Raw genomic sequence first — 12,090 nt, forward strand, 5'->3', positions numbered from 1 at the left:
GTGTAATATACCTGCTGGAGCGCGTGCTATGGGTGGGTGTTGCTATGGTGACCAGTGAGCTGAGATAAGGCGGGGCTTTACCTAGACAAGACTTGGAATGACCTGGAGCTTGGCGACGGATATGTAGTGACGGCCAGCCAACTAGAGCATACAGGTCACAGTGGTGGGTAGTATATGGGGCTTTGGTGATAAAAAGGATGGCACTGTGATAGACTACATCCAGTTTGCTGAGTAGAGTGTTGGAGGCTATTTTGTAAATGACATCGCCAAAGTCAAGGATCTGTAGGATAGTCCGTTTTACGAGGGTATGTTTGGCGGCATGAGTGAAGGAGGCTTTGTTGCGAAATAGGAAGCCGATTCTAGATTTAATTTTGGATTGGAGATGCTTAACGTGAGTCTGGAAGGAGAGTTTACTGTCTAACCAGACACCTAGGTACTTGTAGTTGTCCACATATTCTAGGTCAGAACCGTCCAGAGTAGTGATGCTAGTCGGGCAGCAATCGGTTGAAGAGCATGCACTTAGTTTATGATATGGGTAGACAAATAATGTAAGTGTGTTACGGAGCAAAACACAACTATCATTTTTTAGGATGCAAATCAGTAACATGAATCACTGTTGATCCATCCTTTTCTGATCTAATGAGATGGATGTAGGATTTCCTAGGGCCTAGAATCAAGGCCTTTCCCAGTCATGAAGGGCGAAGCTAGGCCCCTCTTGGTTCTCATTGGCAAAGACTGAACTGAAGTTAGGGGTTATATGTCAGACTCTCCTATACCACTTTGCCCAACATGTTATACCCCAGAGGTTGTAAATAAACCCTTTTTAAGGTGATATAACTTGTATCATTATTATAGGGCTGTGAAACCCATAGATGAATGGCTTCAGACTGAGCATTTCTCACTGGAAATTGCTGCTGATATTGAACATAGCTTAGGGATAAGGTATTTAATTCATATCAAACTCTCCTATACCACTTTTCCCAACATGTTATACCCCAGAGGTTGTAAATAAACCTTTTAACAGCTGATATAACTTGTATCATTATTATAGGGCTGTGAAACCCATGGATGAATGGCTTCAGACTGAGTATTTCTCACCACTTATTTACGGAGAGCAATTTCTGTTTTATAACAAGTAGTGTCCATTTATTTACAGTAGTGTGTTGATTAATTATTGCTTTCTTCAGTGAAAATAAAGAATATGTGTAAACATGCCAAATATACCAAAAGCTAAATCAAGCAGACATTTACGACTATTTAACCATATTAATAATTACTGAAACATGCAAACAACAAACATTTAACCAGTTAAAGATAATGAATACATGACAATTAGATACAAATATTTTATAAAAAAGAATTCATCACAGTCAAGAGTTAGCTATAACATGAGTACAAACAAATTGAGTGTGTGTATATGGGTGTAAGTGTTTGTGTGCATGTGTGTATAATGGTGTGTATTATAGTTTCCCATCATAAAAATGTATCCCTATTCCCCAATGAAATACTTTCATCGATACCTAAAAAAAAAGGTTTTTTCTCCAATCGACATAGCCTTGTATAAAATACATTATGAAAGCAATGGTCTAATGTACACAAAAAAAGGGGAGGCCTGTATTAAATGCATTATGAAGAAAATTGTGTAACGTAGGCTCCACGAAATACGAAATACGTTTTGAAGATATATATTTTTTTATATATATATAAATAAATATGTGACACAAAAAAATGGCAGTATAGAACACCATTGCCATCATGCATTGCTCTAATAACTTTCAAAAGATTATTCCAAAGTTTGACCACCAAAAATGTATTTTCCTATGAATAAAGTCGCACAAAAATGTGTATTTTCCTATGAATTAAGTCACACAAAAATGTGTATCTTTTCACACAAATTAAGCCACACAAAAACTGCTGAAATACTTTTTGTACATATTTGCAAAAATTGTGAGATTGTGTTGCAACTACACTACTCAAAATTGCTCTATAACATCATGAGGTTGCTACAACCTAGCCTACAAAGGAAAGTTTATGGAAGGAAACAAATTGGAGTAATCAAGGTAACAAACAGTGACACATTTAATACCGCCTTGCACAATCTTGCCTGCATCTAGCTGATCTGGGGTGTAATCATTAGTCCAAACAGGGTAATCATTAGTCCATTGTAAACAGGGTAGAAACTAGAATATCTATTGGACAAATTCAGGTATGTAAATCCCTGTTTCGTTCCGTTCGCTTCTGTTTAAGAAATGTTTTGCAACAAAATTGGCTGAATTAATACACCCCTGATCACCCGCACACAGTTCACTTTCATAGCGCTGGAAATCTGTCCTTTGGTCTGATGAGTCCAAATTTGAGATTTTTGGTTCCAAACGTTGTGAGTTCGGCCCAAATTCGTCCCGTTGGTGATTTTATTTTACAATTTTCTACATTGTAGAACACTTTTTTGGTTACTACGTGATTCCATGTGTTATTTCATAGTTTTGATGTCTTCACTATTACTCTACAATGTAGAAAATAGTAAAAATAAAGAAAAACCCTTGAATGAGTAGAAGTGTCCAAACTTTTGACTGGTACTGTATATATATACTGTATATATATATACACACAGTCTAATGATATATATATATATATATATATATATACAGTGGGGAGAACAAGTATTTGATACACTGCCGATTTTGCCGATTTTCCTACTTACAAAAGATGGAGAGGTCTGTAATTTTTATCATAGGTACACTTCAACTGTGAGAGACGGAATCTAAAACAAAAATCCAGAAAATCACATTGTATGATTTTTAAGTAATTCATTTGCATTTTATTGCATGGAACATAAGTATTTGATCACCTACCAACCAGTAAGAATTCCGGCTCTCACAGATCTGTTAGTTTTTCTTTAAGAAGCCCTCCTGTTCTCCACTCATACCTGTATTAACTGCAACTGTTTGAACTCGTTACCTGTATAAAAGACACCTGTCCACACACTCAATCAAACAGACTCCAACCTCTCCACAATGGCCAAGACCAGAGAGCTGTGTAAGGACATCAGGGATAAAAATGTAGACCTGCACAAGGCTGGGTGGGCTACAGGACAATAGGCAAGCAGCTTGGTGAGAAGGCAACAACTGTTGGCGCAATTATTAGAAAATAGAAGAAAATAGAAGAAGTTCAAGATGATGGTCAATCACCCTCGGTCTGGGGCTCCATGCAAGATCTCACCTCGTGGGCATCAATGATCATGAGGAAGGTGAGGATCAGCCAGAACTACACGGCAGGACCTGGTCAATGACCTAGAGAGAGCTGGGACCACAGTCTCAAAGAAAACCATTAGTAACACACTACGCCGTCATGGATTAAAATCCTGCAGCGCACACAAGGTCCCCCTGCTCAAGCAGGCGCATGTCCAGGCCCGTCTGAAGTTTGCCAATGACCATCTGGATGATCCAGAGGAGGAATGGAGAAGGTCATGTGTCTGATGATTCAAAAATAGAGCTTTTTTGGTCTAAACTCCACTCGCCGTGTTTGGAGGAAGAAGAAGGATGAGTACAACCCCAAGAACACCATCCCAACCGTGAAGCATGGAGGTGAAACATCATTCTTTGGGGATGCTTTTCTGCAAAGGGACAGGACGACTGCACCGTATTAAGGGAGGATGGATGGGCCATGTATTGCGAGATCTTAGCCAACAACCTCCTTCCCTCAGTAAGAGCATTGATAGATGGGTCGTGGCTGGGTCTTCCAGCATGACAACGACCCGAAACACACAGCCAGGGCAACTAAGGAGTGGCTCCGTAAGAAGTATCTCAAGGTCCTGGAGTGGCCTAGCCAGTCTCCAGACCTGAACCCAATGAAAATCTTTGGAGGGAGCTGAAAGTCCGTATTGCCCAGCGACAGCCCCGAAACCTGAAGGATCTGAGAAGGTCTGTATGGAGGAGTGGGCCAAAATCCCTGCTGCATGTGTGTGCAAACCTGGTCAAGAACTACAGGAAACGTATGATCTCTGTAATTGCAAACAAAGGATTCTGTACCAAATATTAAGTTCTGCTTTTCTGATGTATCAAATACTTATGTCATGCAATAAAATGCTAAATAATTACTTAAAAATCATACAATGTGATTTTCGGGATTTTTTTTAGATTCCGTCTCTCACAGTTGAAGTGTACCTATGATAAAAATTACAGACCTCTACATGCTTTGTAAGTAGGAAAACGGCAAAATCGGCAGTGTATCAAATACTTGTTCTCCCACTGTATATATCATTAGGCTGTATGTATTTTTAGATATAGGCCTATTGTAAATGTGTATTATTGTAGCGTCACCATCTTCATTGTAAAAATATATAGAAATAAAAAACACAACTTTAAGCTACATATTCATTTGACAGAGATAAATAAACCATACATTGATCAGCACAGCAATTGATAAAACTGGACCATATTGCAAGTGGTTCTAAACTTATGTCAATATTACACAGATAAGCAACCGGTTACAGAAATCAGAATGCAGACAGGCTCATTATATCTCTATGAGTGACTGAGTCCAACACACCACCACATTTGTTATGCAAGACAAACTACTGACCAAACAATAGGATGTTGTTATGCAAAGCAACTACTGACCAAACAATAGGATGTTGTTAGTCAAGGCAACTACTGACCAAAAATAAGGATATTGTTATGCAAGACAACTACTGACCAAAAATAAGGATATTGTTATGCAAGACAACTACTGACCAAAAATAGGATATGTTATGCAAGACAACTACTGACCAAAAATAGGATATTGTTATGCAAGACAACTACTGACCAAAAATAAGGATATTGTTATGCAAGACAACTACTGACCAAAAATAAGGATATTGTTATGCAAGAAAACTACTGACCAAAAATAAGGATATTGTTATGCAAAGACAACTACGACCAAAAATAAGGATATTGTTATGCAAGGGCAACTACTGACCAAACAATAGGATGTTGTTATGCAAGACAACTACTGACCAAACAATAGGATGTTGTTATGCAAGACAACTACTGACCAAAAATAAGGATATTGTTATGCAAGGCAACTACTGACCAAACAATAGGATGTTGTTATGCAAGACAACTACTGACCAAACAATAGGATGTTGTTATGCAAGACAACTACTGACCAAACAATAGATGTTGTTATGCAAGACAACTACTGACCAAACAAGTAGGATCGTGTTATGCAAGACATACTAACTGACAAACAATAGGATATTGTTATGCAAGGCAACTACTGACAAACAATAGGATATTGTTTATGCAGGCAACTACTGACCAAACAATAGGATATTGTTATGCAAGGCAACTACTGACCAAAACAATAGGATATTGTATTGCAGAGACACACTACTGGACCAAACAATAGGGATGTTTGTTATTGCAAGACAACTACTGACCAAAACAGATAGGATGTTGTTATGAGCATGTATTAATAAAACAAAGATTGAAGGAAATACAGGCAATGGCACCACATTAACTCCACAAGACTAAATCACGTCCACTCGAATCAAGCATGATGGTCCTCTAGTAAGTAAAAAAGGGAAAATCTTGATTTCATGTAATAACACAAAAGCTGAAAATGTAGTGGAATGGGATGTCTTAGTGTTGTGTGTTGAAGAATCCAATACTTGAACTGTATGCGGTACAAATCACATTACTGTGGAAGCAAACCATCCTCTAACTGAATGAATTAGTCTGTTTGAGAAGGTTTGAATCCTAAAGCAACCTGCCTACACATTGTTTGACAGTACAATAGACCCACATACTGTAGCTCTGTAGTAGGTCAAAGTTGCATGCTGGAAAACCTTGTAGAGCATGGGTGGAGGTAGGCATTGTGGTGCCTGTAAAACCTTGGTAGAGTATGGGTGGCGTAGGCATTGTGGTGCCTGTAAACCTTGTGTAGAGCATGGGTGGAGTAGGCATTGTGGTGCTGTAAAACCTTAGTAGAGTATTGGGTGGAGTAGGCATTGTGGTGCTTGTAAAACCTTGTTAGAGCATGGGTGGAGTAGGCATTGTGGTGCTCATGTAATTTTCCTTTCTTTTTTGGCTTTCAGACCAATGCCTACTTCTCACTTAAAACATATTTTTTTGTTTTTAATATGCTATCAATGTGTATGCTGTAAAAATCTCTGTATGTAGCCCTACTTGTTTTGTTTGTGTGTGTTGAGAGAGAGCTCGTTGCTGAATGAGTGTGTTTGAGATCGTCTTTGAAAGTGTGTGTGTGTGTGTTTGGGATTGCCTCTGAATGTGTGTGTATAGAATTATTGTCTCTGCTCAGGAGTAGTCAGGATACTTGGCTGCAATGTTTCACCCCCTGCTCATTGCTGATAAGCAACATTGCTTATCACTGTCTTTCTCTCTGTGTGTGTGTGTGTGTGTGTGGTGTTGTGTGTGTGTGTGTGTGTGTGTGTGTGTGGTGTGTGGTGTGTGTGTGTGTGTGTGTGTGTGTGTGTGTGTGTGTGTGTGTGTGTGGTGTTGTGTGTGTGTGTGTGTGTGTGTGTGTGGTGTGTGTGTGTGTGGTGTGATAGAGTGCCCTTTGTCACTCATGGCTGGCTTCATTCTACTAAAGAACTCAATTACACACACACACACACACACAACCTGAATATTTAACAGCTGGATCTTAGCACTCACACCCAAAAGTGTGTGTGAACGTGCGTGCATCCATCTGTTGCAGCAGCATTAGTTAACCATGAGTATGCACACACCACACACACACACACACACACACACAACACACACACACACACACACACACACACACACACACACACACACACACACACACACACACACACACACCACACACACACAACACACTGTGGCTGGTGGGGCGGTCTCCCCTGTCGCCTCTGACTTCCTCTGCCATGGCATCCTTCTCTGTGACGATAGCTCAAGGCTGTCATGAAGCTATTTCCAGTTAAGTACAGCGCAGGAATGAATTAAATAAACAAAACAATAAAGCAACGCATCCATCTTAGAGCCAGAGAGGTGTCCACTGGGATGGAGGGGAGGGAGGGTGGCGGTGGCGGAAGAGGAGGAGGAGAGAGGGATAAGAATGAGGGGGAAAAGATACTTTATTAAAAGAGGGCTGATTAAAAGTTATAAATGGTCTCAATCACAAGGCCATCTGGCAGAGCCTCGGTAGAGCTGAGGACAGGGAGACACGCCCAGGCTGATCCATACACTTCACACAGCTTCACACTTCATCATGGGTATACTGTCTGATTAATGCTTTCTGCATGGGGACTACTTCAGCTAGGGAAAGTGTTATTCCAACTTTGTGAAGAGCAGGTTTGGCCGAGTTTGTAACGGAATAAGGAACCTGTCAATGGTTCTGAGATTAATGACAAACTGGACGAGGAGACCCTGCATGTCTGTCTGTCTTTCCGTCTGTCCGTCTGTCCGTCGGTCCGTCTGTCCGTCTGTCCGTCTGTCCGTCTGTCCGTCTGTCCGTCTGTCTGAGCAGACACAGAGCTGAAGGAATAGGTACACTCACACACCATTCCACCCGGAGAGTGAGCACCTAATCATCCTGACGTACATTAACAGTGACAACCATGAGGAAAATAATCCAGCGTTTTATTTGCTGATCTAATTACCCAACCTGCTAATATGTTTATTTCGCTGGCCCTTATCTGCACGGGAGGGAGAGTCAGTGTAATATGTATGTAAATCACCTCAGACCATTACAGCAGCAGACATGATAGTTATCAGTCTAATATTAGTAATGCAATAAGCTGTTGGCAGGGCTGATGAGAGAGTGGTTAGTAATGCCTGGTAAAGAACAAATACCAAAACACACAACTGACTAGTCTAAAGCCTGAGTGCCTGGTGCAAATGACTGTATTTACTCCATCTGTGTTTTGTATGTATGTATGTATGTATATGTGTATGTGTGTGTGTGGTGTGTGTGTGTGTGTGTGTGTGTGTGTGTGTGTGTGTGTGTGTGTGTGTGTGTGTGTGTGTGGTGTGTGTGTGTGGGTGTGGTGGGTGGGTGGGTGGGTGGTGGGTGGGTGGTTGTGTGGGTGTGTCTGTGTGTGCGGCGTGCGTGCTGCGCGCACGTGTGTGTGTGTGTGTGTGTGTGTGTGTGTATGTGCTGCATGCGTGTGTGTTGTAATGAGGAGGTAGAGAGAGGATAAACATATCTTCCATAGAAATGAGTTCATCTCCTCTTTATTACTCCTCATTTCCCTCTATTCTCTGTGATTGAAGGACGGACTGGCGAGAGAGACACGGGTCATTTAAATCATAGCTCCAGTGTGTTATTTCTGCCCTGCTTAGAGCTGCCCCGTTCAACTGTAGGCGCTGTTATTGTGAAGAGGAAAAGTCTAGCGAGCACAACTGCTCCAACCCGCAAAGTGGTAGGCTACACAAGCTCACAGAATGGGACCACCGAGTACTGAGCGTGTAGTGCGTAAAAATGTGTGCATCCATGTGTATCGGTGTGTGTCGGGACCCTGCCTGTGCTAGTGGATCCATGTAAACCCTCACGTAGTGAGGTGAAAGGCTTTTCACTGCAGTTTGGTCTCTCACCTCCATGTCGTCAGCCTACGCACCCAGGTGGGACTGCAGCAGAGAGAATATTGAAAGCCTTAACGTGTGTGTGTGCTGTGTTTGTCATGTGTGTGTTCCAGCACCGGTGTTCCGAGCACCGTGTGTCGATCGCTCAGGAAACGCTGTAGGGAAGCTTTCTCTTTAACTCTCCCATGGTGTAGCTTTCTCAACGGTTAGAGATGCCACCTCCCTGTGTGCATGCCATGCGTGTATGTATATATGTGTGAAAGGTGGAGAGGGAGAGGTATAGTGAACAAAATGGATGTTGGAACTCCTTGTCTTTTAACCGTTACAAACTTTCCACCATCCATTTATAATGTATCCCTAATGCCTTTACCCTCTCCCTATGGCTTTCCACACTTTCTCCTTCCCTCTCCCCTCTCTCTCCTTCTCCTCTATCTCTCTCTCTCTCTCTCCTCTCCTCTCCTCTCTCTCTCTCTCTCTCTCTTCTCTCTCCTCTCTCTCTCTCTCTCTCCTCTCTCTCTCTCTCCTCTCTCTCTCTCTCCTCTCCCTCTCTTCTTCTCTTCCTCCTCTCTCTCTCTCTCCTCTCTCTCTCTCTCTCTCTCTCTGTTTGTGTCCCTCTTTATTCCTACACTATTGCACCAGGCACTCAGGCTTATAGACTAGTCGTTGTGTGTGTTGGTATTTGTTCTTTACCAGGCATTACTAACCACTCTCTCATCAGCCCTGCCAACAGCTTATTGCATTACTAATATTAGACTGATAACTATCATGTCTGCTCTGTAATGGTCTGAGGTGATTTACATACATATTACACTGACTCTCCTCCCGTGCCAGAAGGCGCCAGCGAAAAAAACATATTAGCAGGTTGGTAATTAGATCAGCAAATAAAACGCTGGATTATTTTCTCATGGTGTCACTGTTAATGTAGGTCAGGATGATTAGGTGCTCACTCTCCGGGTGGAATGGTTGTGATTGTACCTATTCCTTCAGCTCTGCTGTCTGCTCAGACAGACGGACAGACGGACAGACGGACAGACGGACAGACGGACGCCGACGGACAGACGGACAACGAAAGACAGACAGACATGCAGGTCTCCCGTCCAGTTGTCATTAATCTCAGAACCATTGACAGGTTCCTTATTCCGTTACAAAACTCGGCCAAAACCTGGCTCTTCACAAAGTTGGAATAACACTTTCCCTAGCTGAAGTAGTCCCATGCAGAAAGCATTAATCAGACAGTAACCATGATGAAGGTGGAAGCTGTGTGAAGTGTATGGATCAGCTGGGCGTGTCTCCCTGTCCTCAGCTCTACCGAGGCTCTGCCAGATGGCCTTGTGATTGAGACCATTTATAACTTTTAATCAGCCCTCTTTTAATAAAGTATCTTTCCCCCTCATTCTTATCCCCTCTCCTCCTCACCGCCACCCTCCCATCGCTCCATCCCAGTGGACAGCTCTCTGGCTCTAGATGGATGCCTTTTTTATTCTTTTGTTTATTTATTTCATTCCTGCGCTTACTTAATTAGAAATAGCTTTACGGCAGCCTTGAGCTATCGTCACAGAGACGGATGCCATGGCAGAGGAAGTCAGAGCGACAGGGAGACGCCCACAGCCAGCCAGTGTGTGTGTGTGTGTGTGTGTGTGTGTGTGTGTGTGTGTGTGTGTGTTGTGTGGTGTTGTGTGTGTGTGTGTGTGTGTGTGTGGTGTGTGTGTGTGTGTTGTGTGTGCATAGTACGCATGGTTAACTAATGCGTGCTGCAAACAGATGGATTGCACGCACGTTCAAAACACCTTTTGGGGTTGAGTGCTAGATCCAGCCTTGTTAAATATTCAGGTTGTTGTGGTGGTGGGTATGTGTGTAAATTGAGTCTTTAAGTAGAATGAACCAGCACATGAGTGATCAAAGGGCCAACTCTATCCACACACACACACACACACCACAACACCACAACACCAACACACACCACACACACACACACACACAACACACACACACACACACACACAACACACCACACACACACACACACAACCCACACCACACAACACACACTACACACAACAACACACACAACAACACACACAGAGAGCAAAGACAGTGCATAAGCAATGTGCCTTATCAGCATGAGAGGGGGTGAAAACTTGCAGCAAGTATCCTGACTACTCCCTGAGCAGAGGAGACAATAATGTCTTATACACACACATTCAGAGAGCAATTCCAAAACACACACCACACACACTTTGCAAAGACGATCTCAAACACACTCATTCAGGCAACGAGCTCCTCTCAACACACACCAAACAAACAAGTAGGGCCTACATACAGAGATTCTTACAGCATACACATTGATAAGGCATATTAAAAACAAAAAAATATTTTTAAGTGAGAAGTAGGCCATGTCTGAAAGCGCAAAAAAAGAAAGGAAAATTACATGAGCACCACACGTGCCACTCACCCATGCTCTAACAAGGTTTAACATCACCACAATGCCTACTCCACCCAATACTCTACCAAGGTTTTTAAAAAACAGCACCCACAATGCCTACTGCCACCCAATGCTCTACCAAGGTTTACAGCACCACAATGCCTACGCCACCCATACTCTACCAAGGTTTTTACAGGGCAACCACAATGCCTACTCCACCCCATGCTCTACCATGTTTTCCAGCATGCAACTTTACCTACATTACCAGTAGTACAGTATGTGGGTCTATGTGTACGTCAAAACAATGTGTAGGCAGGTTGCTTAGGATTCAAACCTTCTCAAACAGGACTAATTCATTCAGTTAGAGGATGTGCTTCCACAGTAATGTGATTTGTACCGCATACAGTTCAAGTATTGGCATTCTTCAACACACAACACCTAAGACATCCATCTCCACACGTACCATTTTCATATGCTAATTTCTGTTATTACATGAAATCAGGAGAGAAGTTACTGTGGTATTCGAAATGGTCGGGGATTCTGTTTGTTTAACTCTGCTTTTCAAGACTTTAGGAAAGGCAGGGCAGGATGGAGATACGTGGTCTGTAACAGTTTGGTCTGAGTGTCTCCCCAAGCATTTTCTTTTAATTACTTAGCGAGAGGACCATCATGCTGATTGATAGGCGTGATTATGTCTTGTGAGTAATGTGGGTCTGCCATGTGATCTCTCCAATCTTTGTGGTTGATTAATAACATGGCATAAAACAACATCCCATTGTTTATGGTCTGTAGTTGTCTTGCATAACAACGATCCTACTCCGGCAGTACTTGACTAATTAACTACATATATCCTATTTCTAGGGTCCAGTAGATTGCTTCGTCACATGAACAACTATCCTAATATCTGTTATTTGTCACGTAGTTGCCTTGCAAACAATGATTCTATTGTCTTATCAGTAGTTGCCTTGATAACATATCACATAATTGTTTGGTCATAGTGTCATTGCATAACCACACATACGGTATTGTTTGGTAACTTGAAAGTAGTTGTCTTAGCCATACACAACATCCTGATTGGTCTCTGGTCAGTAGTTCTCTTGCCATATAATCAACATTATC

Source organism: Salvelinus sp. IW2-2015, linkage group LG4p (genome assembly GCF_002910315.2).
Source record: "Salvelinus sp. IW2-2015 linkage group LG4p, ASM291031v2, whole genome shotgun sequence".
Taxonomy (NCBI): Eukaryota; Metazoa; Chordata; class Actinopteri; order Salmoniformes; family Salmonidae; genus Salvelinus; species Salvelinus sp. IW2-2015.